Here is an 18,418-nt window from a genome sequence, read left to right on the forward strand (position 1 = left end):
GACACTTTTGGATTCTGTGAGGCTCAATGAGTATCTGAGCGCTATGTGACAGGCTCAATGGCACAGCTGTGACAAAAGTGACGAGAGGATAAGGGAGATTTTGAATTTCTGCACACACTTGTGGACACTGGACACTTTTGGATTGTGTGAGACCCAATGAATATCTGAGCGCTATGTGACAGGCTCGATGGCACAGCTGTGACCAAAGTGACTAGAGGATAAGGGAGATTTTGAATTTCTGCACACACTTGTGGACACTGGACACTTTTGGATTGTGTGAGGCCCAATGAATATCTGAGCGCTATGTGACAGGCTCGATGGCACAGCTGTGACCAAAGTGACTAGAGGATAAGGGAGATTTTGAATTTCTGCACACACTTGTGGACACTGGACACTTTTGGATTGTGTGAGGGCCACTGATATCTGAGCGCTATGTCACAGGCTCGATGGCACAGCTGTGACAAAAGTGACGAGAGGATAAGGGAGATTTTGAATTTCTGCAGACACTTGTGGACACTGGACACTTTTGGATTGTGTGAGGCCCACTGATATCTGAGCGCTATGTCACAGGCTCGATGGCACAGCTGTGACAAAAGTGACTAGAGGATAAGGGAGATTGGATTGCTTTTAAAAAAGCAGTTTGCAGAGCAGTGGGTAAACAGCAATGCCAGCCTGTCAGGAAGCCTTAAAAGGCAGCCCAACAACCAACACCACTGATACACCACTATATAGCCTCCCCTTGCACTGCACAGTGACTGGTGTGTTGTATAGGCCAAATCGCTAGCAGCAGAAGCAGTTTTTTTTTCTTCTCAGCAGGACAAAAAAAAAAATTGGGATTGCTTTTAAAAAAGCAGTTTGCGGAGCAGTGGGTAAACAGCAATGCAGGAATGTCAGGAAGCCTTAGAAGGCAGCCCAACAACCAACACCACTGATACACCACTATATAGCCTCCCCTTGCACTGCACACACAGTGACTGGTGTGTTGTACAGGCCAAATCGCTAGCAGCAGAAGCAGTTTTTTTTTCTTCTCAGCAGGACAAAAAAAAAAATTGGGATTGCTTTTTAAAAAGCAGTTTGCGGAGCAGTGGGTAAACAGCAATGCAGGAATGTCAGGAAGCCTTAGAAGGCAGCCCAACATCCAACACCACTGATACACCACTATATAGCCTCCCCTTGCACTGCACACACAGTGAGTGGTGTGTTGTGCAGGCCAAATCGCTCGCAGCAGAAGCAGTTTTTTTGTCTTCTTCCCTGCCTAACGCTCTCCCTACAGAATCAGCAGCAACCTCTCCCTATACTGAGATCGGCAGAAGATGGCGGTCGGTGTGCACGCCCTTTTATACCCCCTGTGACACCCACCAAAGCAAGCCAATCACTTGCATGCCCTTCTGAAAGATGGTGGTGACCCCTGCCTATGTCATCACGTTGCCCACAGTGTCCGTGGATCCTGATTGGCTGAAAAAGAGCGCAAAACAAACTTTTGAAACGCGACTTTGGCGCGTAAGTCGCCGACCTCGTGGCCCACCTCATCCTAGGGTCGGGTTTCATTTCATGAAACCCGACTTTGCCAAAAGTCGGCGACTTTTGAAATTTTTTGACCCGTTTCGCTCAACTCTACTTAGCAGTAGTTTTTGTCTATGAACTCTATCATGCGTGCCATGGAGTCGTGAACACTGACCTTAACTGAGGCAAGTAAGGCCTGCAGTTCTTTGTATGCTGTTGTAGGGTCTTTTATGGCCTCCTGGATACGTCATCGCTGCACTCTTGGGGTAAAAGGGCTCATACATCTGACCAATATGTGGAGGGGGCAGGTCCCAATTTTGCAACCATTAGGCTCTAGTTACGCCATTGTCTGGACCAGTGTAGTACAAATTTCATTGGAGCTACCATGCCGGCAACATAGGTGCCTCTTGCAATTACTAGGCCCCGCAACGTCATGAAATCATATAAGGTCTAGTCATTAGGATGATGTTGTGCATTGTGGCCCTGAATAATCTACACAGGCTCCCCGGCATCACGCTCCTGCGCAGGCGTAAGTCTCTGTTGAAAGCAGAGCAAAGTACTGCAGTGCGCAGGCACTAGGAAAGGTGAGAGAGGCCCAGCGCCTGCGCACTGCAGTACTTTGCTCTGCCCTCAGCAGGGAAGATAAATATGCCTGCGCAGGAGCGCAAGGCCAGGGAGCCTGCGTGGATGATGCAAGGACGCGTCATCCACACAAAGCAAGCAGGAGGACAGCATTGAAAGAAGATGGGAGGCGCAGGGCCAAGAAGAGCGACAGCCCTCGGACCGGACCGCCCCATATGTGAGTATTATAAAAGTTATTTTTCTTCTCTTCCAGGTCGGGTTGGGGGCAGATATACAGCATTATAGGATGCTGTATATCAGCCCTGAAAGGTGATGTCGTATCTCATATCGGCCAAACCTGGTGACAGGTTCCCTTTAAAAGTCACCAGGATCAAGCCACAAATTGGACAGTTAGGTCCTCTGTGTCCTCTCCCATTGACTGAAAATTGTTTTCTTGTCAGTCACTGACAGCAGTAGAGAAGAAGCCAAAGTACGTTTTTTCTCTTTGACACCACAGCATTTCAGAGTCAAACATACACGGCCGAGAGATTGTCAGTGTCAAAAACATCCTGCCCTTGGATCAGGCCTTCATACTTTCTGGTGTTTCCGTTACTGGAAAAACCTGTACAGGTGAGATCCGTGGTCCTTATCCATGTGCCATCCATGTGTACGTGTGCGCTATCCATGTGCTCTCCATATCCGTGCTCTGCTAGTGTGCTGTCCGTGTGACATGTATGACATGATATGCAGCATAGAAATTAAAGAAATAAATAGATACTGTTTTTTTTTTTTTTTACATATTAAATTAAAAATGGTGCAGGGTCCCCCTACTTTTTTAAACCAGCACAGATAAAGATGGGCATTTCTATTATCAGGCTGGGACAGTCCATTGTTATTGGATGTCCCAGCCAAAAAATAGAAGCCCACAGCCGCCCCAGAATAGGCAAATCACATCAGGTTCGCTAATTCTGGCACTTTACCCAGGCAACCCGATGCCTTGGTGCGGTGGCAATCGGGGTAATATATGGGTTTGATGACAGCTATGATTTGTCAAAAATCTCATCTGCCATCAAGTCCAAGGGTTAGTAATGGAGACACTCCCATTACAAACCCTGTAAATAAAAATCATTAAACACACACAACGCAGAAAAGTCCTTTATTTTAAAATAAAAACCTAGACAACATCTTTCATCTATTATTTTCCACATCTATATCTCTCATCGATCCCCGTCGCTATTACATCCAGAGGCTGTGATGAGCGGCGAAATCAGTAAGGTTACCGCAGTTCACAGCTGGCTACTCACACAGTCATCTACGGATCACACAGAGGTTACCGTGAGAATCGCCAGCTGTGACCTGTGGTAACCTTACTGATGTCACCGCTTGTTACTGCCACTGGTTCTCACACTACTCTTAGTGTGCTCAAGCAGCTGTGGTGAGCGGTAATGTTACTAATGACACCACTCCTCACATCCTCCAGATGCAGCAGAGTTGGAGATCGTTGTGGGACATCAATGTGGATTACAATGAACCTGCGGAGGTGTTTTATGGGAAAATAAATAGGTGAAATTGGTTTTATGTTAAAATAAAGGACTTTTTGTGTGTGTGTTTTAATGATTTTAACGTACAGGGTTAGCAACGGGGGGGATGTCTGACTAACACCTCTCCATTACTAGCCCCAGGGCTTGATGGCATATGAGATTTTTGACAAATCACAGCTGTCATCAACACCATATGTTAACCCAATTGCCACCACAGCATGGCATCAAGATGAGCTGGGTGAAGCTGTGGGTTTCTAATTTTTGCTCAGGATGGGCCAATAACCATGGACCATGCCGGCCTGATAATAAAAGCCCACGGATGCTGTCTGTTTTATCTGCACTGGTTTTAAAGTATAGGGGGTGACCCATGCCGTTTTTTAAAAATGTAATTATTTATTTAATGCACGCTGTTCCCATGCGCTGGGTGCTGACTACAACTGTCATCAGCGTTGCCTGGGCTCGCTGGTCGCAAGGAGACCAGGCAAGGATGATGACAGTTGTAGTTAGCACCCAGCACCTGGGAATAGCGCTAACTGTACTGCTTTTCCAAGCCGCCAGAGCATTTAATTCTGGTATGTCTAATGGTTTTTTGGGTTGATGTCAACTGCCATCAATCCCTGGTGCAAGTAATGGAGAGGTGTCCATCAGACACCCCCACTAACCCAGACCTGGTGAGGCCCAGCGACTCTGAAGAGTGGTGACAGTAGTAACAGTACCGCTCTTCACAGTCACCGAGCGCAGCGCAAGACCCGTAATATCTGAAGAGCGGTGATGTTACTGAGTTACTGATGTCACCGCTCTTCAGAGTCACTGGGTCTCGTGCTGCGCAGCGGAACCAAAAGTGGCTGTAGGCAAACTTTATGGAGCATTAGCCTTTGGTCGTCTCAATCCCTTCATTATCTACGAGGTCCAGATATGTAGGTAAAGTAGCGGCTTTTCTTGCTACTGCAACTAAAAGGAATAAAAAGGACTGATCTGTAATACTGGCTACAGCTGTGATTATCTGTTATATAGTCGTGTTACACTCACCTCACTTCTTGTAACCTACAAGTGTACAAAGTCACCATGTGACAAGTGGGCCTGTGTAACTTCAAATGCCAGGGCTGGATTTTAGTCCCAGTCCAGCCCTGGTTAAAATATATGGTGACAATGGTACAAAGAAGTACACCATGCAGAAGTAAAAATTGCAAAGCAGATGCTATTTGACTGATGAAGGAGTAATAGGAATTTTGTGGAAAGTAAAGTATCACATTTTCACAATAGTAAAAATTTGGAACTAACGCTTATCCACATCTTAGTTATCTTTCCCTGGTTAGACTTGTGTTGTGAGATATAAATTGATAAACTGGACAATAAAATAAAAATCAATTTTAGCAAACATTAGCAAAAAGTAAAAAAAATTCTGTAATTCAACTTCGGTGAAAATGTGGCGCCCCTGAGGGTTCAGTTGCCACAGGTGCGCTGCACCTCCTCCTGAGGTGTGGTGCCCCACCATCCAGGTAAGGTGGAGACACCTGACCACACTCCAACACCTGCGTCCCACACAACATAGTAGTGTAGCAAAGCACCTTTGGTGGCTTCCTGCTTGGAACACGAAGAGTGCTGGGAGGTGGGTGGAGCTTAGTTGCACAAGTGAGCCGGAGATGATTAGGAAAAGGTCAGTCTGTGAGAGGAGATCCCCTGAGAGGGATGGATGGAGGGAGGTGCTGCAGCAGTCTCCTGTGACCTGGAGCTGCTGGCACAGGAAAGAGATATAGAAAGCCTGATTCTCCATAAGAAAGATTTGTACGGAACGTAAGGAGAAGAAGAGAACTAAGGACTAGGGTCGGAGTGGAACCCTTCCTCAAGTTCTATGCGCACGGCCGGGGTCCGGTCCCCGAGGTTGTATGGATACTAATGGTCCTGCAGCAGACACTGGAAGAATAGAAGTTGTCACCACTTTATTCCTACACAAGACTTGGGGGCACAACAGCAACGTGAGTGAGCCGGGACTTGGTAGTAAGGAGTCCCCAAAGCAGGCTACAGCTGTCTGCCGTACACGTAGAGTTCAAAGGAACATCTTAAAGGAGGAACTTGGGTTTAACACACAACCACAAGTACTTCATTACAAGCGCTAGAAAGGAGACGTTCAGAAAAGGCATATATGTTGACAGAGTGTTGGAACGGAGTACTTCATCTTGCCTGGAGGTTGGCTGAGCCCCTGACCTGGAGGACACGGCACGGATGCGGGCACCTGTATGCTCAGCAGACTGTGAGCAAAGCTTTGGAACTACATGCCCTGGTGTCCTCCACTTATTCCTGCGCCAACCCACTCAGCACTGCTACATCTCTGTGCTTAACACTACACCGTTCTCCTCTCCTCACTACCTCTCCATCTACACTGCCCTGGGACTACAGCCCTACCTGTGGAGGGCCACAACATCACTGCTGCACCACACCATCTGTCCCAGAGGATCTGTCTGCAGTGTCGGCTTAACATCTTCATTGCCGAACACCACAGGTGGTGTCACGAATCATCCACTTATAAACTTTAATCATCAGCCACACTATTTCTTTTACAAGGACGCCCAGGGCCACGGACTGGGTAACCGCCACTGTGACATCTCCCATTGAAATCAACGGCCTCGGCTCCGAGTACCCCACGCCCTGGCGGGCGACCCAAAAACTTTTGACAACTTTTTGCCCCTTTTACTTCAAGATCATAAATTCAGTAGTTTATACCTCAATAAGGGAGGAAAATGCTTTGCTTCTAGACAACAGCAGATCGTTTCAAGGAGTATGGTGGTCCTGTGTTTTTAGCCTCACCAAAATGCTCTTAAAAGTGCCATGAAAAAAAATAATTTTTCACAAAAATGCTTTATGTAAATCCAGAAGTAATGTTTTTCTTATCACAAACTGTATGTGGAATCTGACAGATGATACATGCTGCCCACGGTTTGGGCGGCATGTATCAGCCACTGGCTGAAGGATCACAGACATATATGTTGGACTCTGAAACTTTCAATAGTAGCTGGGGATCAACCACGCTATGCACTAGCTATACAGGCAGGTCCCAAGCGGCTGATCTGGAGTGACAGCTCTCTGCCTATATGTGTGCGGACTTGTCAGTCACTGTCAGCAGAGAGGGGAGAAGCCAACGGGATCCGCCTGTACGACTAGTGCACAGTGCAGCTTGGTCCCTGGCAGCTATTAAAAGCATGTTTTTCACTGAAACACTGCAGCGTTTGAGAATCTAACATATATGGCTGTGCTCAGTTAGTGGCGGATACGTGCTTCCAACAGTTTGGGCAATGCTTTTCATGTATCAAGTTTCCTTTAAAGGAAATGTGCAATATGTAAAATATGAAAAAACTTAGAAGGGAGATTCTCTGCAATTATTTTCTACTGTGACTAAATTTGCAAGGCACACTTACAGTAGAGAAAATGTGCAGAATCCATGGTGTGCTGCCAAAATGTTTGACACCATTAATTTATGTTCCTTTTTCACACCCACTGTCAGGTATTTGGTCAATTTTTATGGTACAACCCATCTGAATGCATCATCTACTTTTCTACTATAGTGCAGCACCCATTCATTACATTACAATATATCGGGGTACACAACTTCTTTAGTCTGCGGGCCACATTCTGGAGTGCTACACAGGTGCCATACGACAGTAATATAGTGTAGGGCAGCAGTCATGGGCAAAGCGAGAAGCATTCACGCCACGTCATGCTACAGGAACATGGGGGTCATGGCTAGATGAATGTGCTGATGCTACCTTAGCGATACGCCTCTGCAGACCACACACTGTCGTTTGACTTGGCAGGTCAGGACCAGATGAGGTAGAGATGAATGAGGGAGACAAGAGTTAAAAAATAAATTTTTCTTTATTTAACAACTTGATGAGAAATGTTTACATCAGATACTAGGCACAGCACTTCGTGAATGCTACTTTTGCATTAGGAGGAGACAGGAACTTTCCGGTTACATGTAGCGGTACATTACTTCTAATACAAGTTACAACAGTCCAACAAACCATTACGGGAAGTTCCATTTTCCAATGAGTACCACATGGTTTGAGATGTGTCACTACAGCCCCTCACAGCTACTCTCAGCTTATTTGCAAGGACCTCACTCGCTGAAGTCGTCAGTACAACTCCACTAGTACTCTCCAAGTCCATCTAATGAGGGCTACATGCTCCTTGCTGGGCCACTGCATCTTCAGCTCTATGTAAGAGAACTCCTGTCCTAGAATGAAACACTCTAGCTTTCTTTCTTCTATATATAATTGCTTGCCTAAAGGGCCTGTCACACTAAGCGATATCGCTAGCAATACTTGTTATAGTGATATTGCTAGCGACATCGCTGTGTCTGATACTTACCTACGACCCGCACCCCCGCTGGTTATCGCTGATCGCGCGAGAACGTCCAGGACTGTTTCTCGTCGTCAGCTTCCTGTGGAGCGACGAGCGTAGAGCCGGGCGGGAGGACGCAGGATCGCCTAGTGTGACAGGTAAGTAGCGACCCCTGTTCCCAGCAATGTCGCTGGTGAGATCTGCCTGTGTGGCAGCTCACTAGTGACCACTTAGCGATGTACCAGCGATCCTGACCGCGTCATATCGCTGGTCGGGATCGCTGGTACATCGCTAAGTGTGACAGTACCTTAAGTCCTGTTTATCTGAGATAAGGAATCCTTCCTTCAGCTTTATCTACTTTAAAGAGAATCTGTCAGGTGCCTTTTTAGTACAATAATAACAGTATCCAAAAATAGGGCTTAGGCAGCCTTTTCACAATATGTAACTTTTATTGCTGTAACTTTTCCACTTTTTTTGCTGTAAGCACTGGAGAATTCATGCCTGTGTGCCTGTTAGTCAAGCATATGTAAATTCAAAATAAATATGCTCCCCTAACCCTGCCCATAGTCCTACCAGCCTCTCAGCCCCATCAATAGTGATAAAAAAAATCTTCACTGTCATTTACTGTGAAGGATGGCACCAGAGAGATCATGCAAAATTCCACTGCTGCCACCACTTGTGAGGGGCCCGCCAGACTTCACTTTTACATCAGACATATCATGTAATGTGGTCTCCCTACTTTCACCAATGTGATGCTCTGCACCCCCTGGAAAAATGTAAAGCTAGATTGGTACAGTTTTATACAGATGGGGAGGAATGGAGAGTGAGAGGATGTAGCCCTTACAGTCACTAATGTGGCACCACACTCACAATTCTAACAGGCTGAGAGGCTCCTTTCACTAGCAGCAGTGAAACAGAGCACTGTCAGCCCAATAGGACTGCCACCAGTTCCTCATTAGATATAAGCCCGGTCCGTTAATGGGATTATTTAAGGCCAGGAACCAGCCCCGGTAGTATGGAAAGTTAAGCCGAGCAACTGAAGTGTGGATTCTTGGATCAAGATAAAAGAGCAGCCCAAGGCTAAATTATATAATCACCTTAAGTTCACACTAGACAATGCATTATATACACAATGGTTACACATACTGCATACGATGGTCAGATATGCAAATATAATAGTGCTAGAACAAAAGTTAAGCAGGTGGGTCTACTGGGTTGATGTTTGACTATGTGTGCGCTGGGCCCAGGGGTTATGGGCTGCCACTTGGCTCCTAGGTCCTTCACAACACATTATTCAACTTGACTCCCATTTCGAAGTGGACTGCATGCATAACAGAGAGAGCAACAACATGGCCTTACACTAGCCTTTTATTATATATTTGGGTCTTTCCCCTCCTGCCCTCTGGGCTGAATCTAAATCCACTCCCCTTGCCTCTAGCAGCTAAAGACTCCAAAACATAACTCTTTAATGTACAGTCCTAGGAATGAAGTTTTGGCACCATCAGATATGGCCAGGCCCCTGCTATGTGTGGTGACTAAACACATCTTTGCTACCTGGTTCTCACAGGCCATTCTTCGTAACTCCCCTCCCTGGGGTGCTAGAATGAATAGAGACACCCTGTAAGGCGTTCACCATGTTCTGGAGATCTCGGAAATATACACGATGTATAGAACGTATGGTATTTGTCAAGGGAGTTTCAGTCTTCCAATTAGAGATCGTCCAGACCTGAATAAGTAAGATGCTTCTTTATTGGACATGCCGGCATGGAGAGAGAATGACAGCCACACCAGGTGTGGACCGTCCTCTGTCTAACTCAACACATTCTTAAGAGTTTAAATAGCAGAGCCGAAAGGGTGTAGAAACATATTGCGTTTGCAAAAAAGAGTAAATACAATATGCTGAGCTTGTTAGAGATCCTTATCTACAGTTACCATAGAAGTCACGCAAGACAAGGAAAGCAGCTAACGTTCACAAAAAGTAACACCCAAAAGTAACACCCATGTATTACATCAGCTGAAAAGAGTTTCATAGTCTTAGGCGAAAATAAATGGCATATATGCAGTCATGTGCATAGATACATATATACATACATATATACACACACACACTCATACATACATACACGCATGGGTATATATATATATATATATATATATATATATATATACATACACCCATGCACACAAAGGAAAGGACTTTATTACAATTATTATAACATTCCCTCATCTTGTAATAAAATCATTTATCTGTACACATTGGGGACAGATTTCTTTTTGTCAGATTTCACAGAAGATCTTCATATAATCTAGAGGGAGAGTAATATGTATATTTATCATTAAGTCCAAATTTTTCATTCTTTCGTTGGATTCCAAGGTCTCCATTCCTTGATACATAGGTTTTGTTATGGCAGAGTCAATCAGTCTTTGAACAAGTCCTCTAATGCATAGAATAGCGCAGCATCCACAAACAATCAGCACTCCGGCCACGATGGTAAGAGATGTCAACGCAGAAGTGAATAATCCGGACCATCCTTCAATCCAGGAAGCGAATATGTCGTTATCTCCAGAGTTCTCTGCTAATTCATTAGACAGGGCAGTCAGTCCATCAAGAGCTTTGGAGATATTTCCATCAGGATCTGTATCAGGGATAAAGGGTGCAACAAAAATCCTCCAAACATTTTATATACACCTCCCTTTTCTTCTAAGAACTTGTCTAATGCCATCCTATTCTACCAAGCCATGAGAGGAATTGGTCCTAATTGCTCAGCTATCCCTTTAACTGCATCTCGGGTATAATTAACAAATCTCTGCTGGTTATAGTATAAGTAGTTTATCCAATCTACATTCATTTTTATAATCACCCACCAAATTATGAATTCCCACCCGGCTGCTACCTGGTTCCTAGCCTTGTACTCGTTGGTCACTCCCCTGGGAACTCCAATGTCATCTCTGTAGATACTAGAATGGAAGGATCCTTCCAGAGTTTCATGATTCTGTCTCTTCCACTACGTACCTTTGGCCATATCCCTGTTGACAACAGGTGGAACAGCATGATTAGCTGGACCACCGCACAATCCCCTCGGGAACCATGTGGTAGTCTGGCTCTTATGCTTTTATCACCGCATAACCACCATATATCCGCTCTCAGGGTAGTGTGGTCTGACCATATGGCTGAGTACTTGGCCCTGTGGGAGACAATGATCCGTTCTCTACAAGAGTCGCCTTGGAACTCTCCGAAGTCGTGCCCATGCCCTGGAAGACTAAAACAAGTATAGTTACCAGGATTAGCAATCACCTGTGGTGGGATATCCGTTTCTCTAGTGGAGGATATAAAAATGATAACATTTTACATTTTCCATTCATTTTCTGAGCAGACATAAGTTTTACTATATAACTTAATTTCTTAAGCTTTTTGCAATGTAGTTAAGCCATTCATTCTTCTCCTCATAGCCTCTCTCTAGAGCTAGTTTATCTTCATAAGTTAGGTTAGACAATCTAACTATGAACCCTATAGACTCTGTTAGGGTTAATTTCTGACATACCTTCCTTGGATCTATGTATGCTATTATTCTGAACTTCTATGTAGAAATGTCCTATTGGGTCTGCTCCTGATATATCAGCTCCTATAACCTTTGATCCCTCATCTTAGGGTTTCTTTACAGTTCTCAGTAGCTGATTACAATTATTCTTATTTGTGTAAGGGGATCTCCTTTTTCCTAATGGAGAATCAGGCATTAAAATCTATGTAGCCATAAGGCTTATACCTATAGTCTCGGGCTACAATTGTCCATGCTGCTTTACTCCAGTCCCACTGCTATTAGAGCTCATAACACAAACATACATATCAGACTCGGCTAGTCTCACAGCTTGTTCCCTGTCTCTGTATCATTTATACAACAGACAGAAATCCACTAACATGGCGGCCTCCTGCCCAATTTAAAAAGTAGGATTTTAAAGTCCTAAATCTGATACCATTCTACCACCCTGGACTTTCCTCTCCTGCTGGGTCTATTACTGTCCAATCTCCCATCACTATGGTCACGAAGAATATACATGTGACTAACCCTGATGTACACATCCTAGATCTGACCGTCTTGTCCGGGTAGGGGGATGAATGGGAGACTTCACCAGTTTGAGACAAGCTTTCCCTTGTGGAAAACCTCCCTTTGTAGCTGGACTTTGACAAGCAAGTCAGATCCTACTCTGTCCCTACCTGTCTGACAAGTTTATAGTGTGAGAGAAGGATCCAAGAATCTTGACCGCAGTAGGAGAAGTCCACAGGACTTGGTAAGGACCTTCCCACTTAGGATGGTGCTGGTGTTTCTTCTTTATCACCTTCACAAGGACCCAGTCTGCAGGTTTCACGATCTCAGGTTTTCTTAGTGGGTTTCCTGGAACAAAACTACGAGTAGAAACTTCTTTGTGAGTTAATATCTTAGCCATATATTCTGCTAATGTACAATCACCTTCCTCATCTATCCTTCTAAAGAATTTTAGCTGAGGTAACAGAAAAGGTCTCCCGTATACAACTTCAAAGCCTGTCAGCACTACCGATGTCCGTGTGACACACATATTTAGTACAACCAATAGGAGACAGTGCAACCAATTTTTCCTGTTTCCTGCATGGTCTTTGTCAACCTATTTTTCAAGATCCCACTGTGTCTCCCAACCAGTCCGGCTGACAGGATGACAGGCACAGTGGTTTCCCAACTCAATTGACAATGTTTTAGGTAATAATAACATTACTTAGTTTACTATATATTTTCTGGAACCCCAAATCTGGGTATGATTTCCTTTAGAAGGGCTTTCGGTACCATTAATGCATCTGGATCGACAGCTTCAATCCACCTGCTGAAAGCATCCATAATAACAAGGCCGTACTTTTTCCCTCACACTTGTTCAATAAAATCCATACAAATGTGTTGGAATAAGTATTCATTCAGGGTGAGGACATTGTCCTCTCTCTGGTCTCAGATTCCCTTAGGAATTATTTTTGCACAAGTAATGCAGATTAAACAAAAAATTTTAATAGTTAGTAAAGCCATACATCATAAATGCGTAAGATATGACCTCTACCATCCCTCCTGTTGAGACATAGCTTATGCCATGGCTCAATACTGTGACATATCTTAGGAGGTCACTGGGCAGTTTATACATATAGGTCATAACCCAATATTTTTTTTTTTAAATGCCAATAGCATGTCATCCACATATAAGAGCATCTGGCTGCCTCCTGGTGACTCACACTGAGCTAGGTTAGCCGATTTTACCTGGAAAACAATAGTAGGTGATTCACCGTACCCTTGTGGGATCCTGGTGAATGTATACCTGCTCCCCTTATATGTGAATACAAACCAAACCAGGCTATCTGGATGTACCAGGATGCTGAAGAAGACATTACTGACATCACTGTAAAGACCTTATGTTCCGGCCTCCAGTCATTCAGCAGAGTATGGGGGTCTGGCACTGTGGGGGCTCTTGTTATCACCGCCTTGTTTACAGATGGGGGCGCCCTCCCTACTGGAAACAAGGCTGTGTTACAAGGTGAGCTGGACAGGGTATAATCACCCCTATTATCAATCCCACATCTGCAGGTCATGAGAACCACAAAGATTCTGGGTATGTGGTCAATTCTTCCTCTAATTGTAGGAAAGGATCAGCATTTCTCACTCGTTCCCCCGCCTCGCTGCAGGTGGACACTGGGTTTAGAAATGGTGTTCCACTTTAGTACTTGTGATTATGCCTGCAGTCTGGCATTGTAAAATGAGCTATCACCCAAATCCTCCCATCGTTACTTTCCTTACACTCTTCAACAAAATCACCAAGGAATTTCCATGATCTACCTTCACATCTGGAGAGGGAAACATGTGGCACGGTGCCTCTAAAAAGCAAAAACAACAATTTAATTTGTCCTGACAGATTACAACTGACGGCACAGTTCCCTTTATAATTCCAGTATATGGTGTGCAAAGAACAATCTAGAGCATGGAAATTCTCATATTTTACATCAGGACCCCTGAAATACCTGTAGTACATGGTGCAGTGTAGTCCTTCAGGTGTGTGAACATCTACATTTGTATACCTTTATCTATTGCTTCCCTGATGAAGGACTCAGTAACTGAGGATGGTCCTGCAGTTATTAGATCTAGACTGTAATAATATCTAGATTCCCCATACCCCTGGAGCACCATTGTCTCAGCCATGGATATCACCTATAGTCCTGCAGCAGTAGGAATTATTCCCAGCCTCAGGGCTGCATCATATCCCTCCACACAGCCGATAATATAATTTGGGTAATTGCACTTTTACCTGTGCCGAGGGCCCGGTGTCTCCACAGGCGTAGACAATGGCTCTCTGTGTCTTACCACTTGCTCCTTTTACCACTATGCAGGCAGCAGACAGTCCAATAGTCGGTATCTCTTCTGGATGTACTAAGGTTCTAGTGGCTCCTGAATCAACAAGAAAAGTGACCTCATGGCTTCCCACAAGGAGAGTTACTTCTGGAAATACAGTGTTTTTTTTATAAATGAATTTCTACTTTAGCCAAATTAAATATTTCCTCTCTTTACACATTTCTTGTACCAAATTTTAAACTAAGTTTATCATCCAATGCAACCCATCTGTCAAAAGACACATTCAGGGTCTCCTAGTGGCCCCTTCTTATCTCAAAACCACAACCACATTCCACAACACATCTCATGCTCACAGCTTATCTCCCACCTCAGGACTGTTTGCTCTGGGTGGTGCCTTCTCCTAGTTTTTTCAAGACAAAAAAGACATTGTCAGGGATCTACAATGTTTACTCTCTATTTGTTATAATATATAAGAGTTAGGCCTATAAGTTCCCAATAAGGACACATTGCACATCTGATCTGAAGACTGTTATCTCTGGGTACCAGATGAAAAAGGACCATATCCAGTCTCATTCAAAAGACACCTCCTTTCTACAATCTTAACAACTTTCCAGCCTTCAGATGTAATGGGCAATAAAAATCCTGCCTTACAATGAGGACAAGATCATAAAATATACACTCACTGGCCACTTTATTAGGTACACCTGTCCAACTGTGTGTTAAGACTTAATTTCTAATCAGCCAATCACATGGCGGCAACTCAGTGCATTTAGGCATGTAGACATGGTCAAGACAATCTCCTGCAGTTCAAACCGAGCATCAGTATGGGGAAGAAAGGTGATTTGAGTGCCTTTGAACGTGGCATGATTGTTGGTGCCAGAAGGGCTGGTCTGAGAATTTCAGAAACTGCTGATCTACTGGGATTTCCACGCACAACCATCTCTAGGGTTTACAGAGAATGGTCCGAAAAAGAAAAAAAATCCAGTGAGCGGCAGTTCTGTGGCCGGAAATGCCATGTTGATGCCAGAGGTCAGAGGAGAATGGGCAGACTGGTTCGAGCTGATAGAAAGGCAACAGTGACTCAAATTGCCACCCGTTACAACCAAGGTAGGCAGAAGAGCATCTCTGAACGCACAGTGCGTCGAACTTTGAGGCAGATGGGCTACAGCAGCAGAAGACCACACTGGGTACCACTCCTCTCAGCTAAGAACAGGAAACTGAGGCTACAATTTGCACAAGCTCATCGAAATTGGACAGTAGAAGATTGGAAAAACGTTGCCTGGTCTGATGAGTCTCGATTTCTGCTGCGACATTCGGATGGTAGGGTCAGAATTTGGCGTAAACAACATGAAAGCATGGATCCATCCTGCCTTGTATCAACGGTTCAGGCTGGTGGTGGTGGTGTCATGGTGTGGGGAATTTTTTCTGGGCACTCTTTGGGCCCCTTGGTACCAATTGAGCATCGTTGCAACGCCACAGCCTACCTGAGTATTGTTGCTGACCATGTCCATCCCTTTATGACCACAATGTACCCAACATCTGATGGCTACTTTCAGCAGGATAATGCGCCATGTCATAAAGCTCGAATCATCTCAGATTGGTTTCTTGAACATGACAATGAGTTTACTGTACTCAAATGGCCTCCTCAGTCACCAGATCTCAATCCAATAGAGCATCTTTGGGATGTGGTGGAACGGGAGATTCGCATCAGGGATGTGCAGCCGACAAATCTGCGCCAACTGTGTGATGCCATCATGTCAATATGGTCCAAAATCTCTGAGGAATGCTTCCAGCACCTTGTTGAATCTCTGCCACGAAGAATTGAGGCAGTTCTGAAGGCAAAAGGGGGTCCAACCCCTTACTAGCATGGTGTACCTAATAAAGTGGCCAGTGAGTGTATATCTATGGGATAAAGTCCCATAATGATGTTACATAAAATTCTTAAACACAAAAAGACAAACAAGATGAGGACTATGCACAATATAAACCCTGGAGCACAATGGATTTCTACCCACTTATAAGAAGTCTGACAAATATCAGTGAAATTCATATATCAACAAGAAGATAAGAAACCAATAGCAACAATTCAATTACTGCTCCTAATATCCAGGATCTAAATAATCCTCACTGATTACACCATGTCCTAGATATTTACCAGCTTGTATCTCTATATGTTGCCATCTCCGTCCAATGAAGTCCTGTAAGGGGCGAGTGTGACAACACAGTGTAATAAACATGAACGGTCCCCAAGGAATGGGGTCACGATGATAAATGTGGTCACTGACATGAACGAGATAAATATGCTCACATGGACTTCTGACCAGTGTAACAGTACAAACACACAACGTACAACACTCTTCACAGTTAGGGATTGGACAGCCACACGTACACAGAGACATAAGACAAGAGATTAAAGTTCCCTCGTACTCCTATTCCTGAAGTGCTGAGATAAAGTCCAATGACACCGCCTCTTTATATACAGAGACGTTCCCGTTCTTAATATCAGGTATTCAGAGCACCACAGGCGCAGACTCTCCTCAGTGAAATGAGGAGGGTTCAGTCACTCTGTGTTATTAAAAGAAAAACACATAGCAAAACAACATAGAATATTCTCTATGGGGATCAGGTGACATGTACCTAGGTGATTTATACCACTATAATAACCTATGATTTGTCTCCAGTCTACAGATGACTGTTGACCACGCCTACTGGACTCCCTTATACAGTCAGGATTTTATTTCAATCCTCATACATTCACACAAGATAACATTCAAGGAGTCTCATGTGTAACATAAAACATATTTATGGCGTTTTAGTTCTATGTAGTTTTAAAAGACAGACAAAACAGCACACTTAACAGAAAACAACATTCAACAAAGTACAGAAGACAAAACAGTACTGGCAAAAATTCATCTTATACCGGATTCCTTAACCCCTTAGTAGCCCTTTTTAAAAACAGCACCCTCTGACATATTGAAAACTTCTGTCAGATAGTTTATTAACCCTTCAGGTGATTTACGGGAATTAATGCAAAGTGGTATAGCAGGATACAGCAAGTTGTCAGCTATAGTAGACAGCCGACAGCTGCTGGATCGTCACCTGTGTGGGGATGATATTCTCTTATATCTCAGGTCAGAAAAAAGATATTGGCTGTCATTAAGGGGTTAATCTAACGAGAATCTCCCTCGATTCTCCCATCTAGATCAATTTAATGTGCACACGGAGTTTTTTATTCCACAGTAGCCTTCTCACACTGGCTTTGTACCCATTCAAAAAATAAAAAATAAAGATTATTGTTATTCAGAGGAATATCTTAAAAGAACAAACAAACCTCAAATCTATGGAGCTTCGCAACTTATTATAACTCTAATTGCATGTAAACCTCCAACATACAGGAGCCTCTCACTAACCCCAATTGGAAAAGTCTACCAGTTCCCTATTCAATTCCTAAAATAACATTCATCCCATTCAAAAATAAAAATAAAAAAATAAAGATTACTATTATTCTTCGGAATATTTTACAAGAACAACAAAACCCCATTCCTATGGAGCTTAGCAATTTACAGGAGTTCTTATAACCCCAATTGCATGTAAACTACCAACTTACAGGAGCCAATCACAAACTCCAATTGGAAAAGTCTACCATCACAGTCCCCATTCAATTTCAAGAATAACAGTCATACTGGATTAACAAGGTTACCGAATATAATGAAAATTATAAAATGTTCTTACCTGTATTCAGATACAGACGATTCCCAGATATCCTTAGACTATACGAAATCCGTCACTTTCCCTCAGACCAGGATAACTGATTAATGCCCCTGGTGACGCCAGGGGTTTACAGTACTCACCGGTGAGGGAAAGGTGTTGGATTCCCGGCCAACGCACCAAAATGTCAAGGGAGTTTCAGTCTTCCAATTAGAAATCGTCCAGACCTGAAGAAGATGCTTCTTTATTGGACATGCCGGCATGGAGAGAGAATGACAGCCACACCAGGTGTGGACCGTCCTCTGTCTAACTCAATATATATTCTTAAGAGTTTAAATAGCAGAGCCGAAAGGGTGTAGAAACATATTGCGTTTGCAAAAAAAGAGTAAATACAATATGCTGATCTTGTTAGAA

General features: G+C 43.9%; 1 long non-coding RNA gene across 1 annotated transcript; it reads right to left on the reverse strand.

The window, feature by feature from the left end:
* Positions 1-7,456: 7,456 nt before the first annotated feature.
* LOC141089476 (uncharacterized) lies at positions 7,457-18,339 on the reverse strand. Its single transcript, XR_012232302.1, has 2 exons — positions 18,029-18,339; positions 7,457-12,345 (listed from the first exon to the last, which is right to left on the reverse strand). It is a non-coding gene; the product is annotated as an uncharacterized lncRNA (long non-coding RNA).
* Between the last annotated feature and the right edge of the window lie 79 nt (positions 18,340-18,418).

The sequence above is a fragment of the Dendrobates tinctorius genome, unplaced genomic scaffold (assembly GCF_039654945.1).
Source record: "Dendrobates tinctorius isolate UK_male_01 unplaced genomic scaffold, ASM3965494v1 ptg000046l, whole genome shotgun sequence".
Taxonomy (NCBI): domain Eukaryota; kingdom Metazoa; phylum Chordata; class Amphibia; order Anura; family Dendrobatidae; genus Dendrobates; species Dendrobates tinctorius.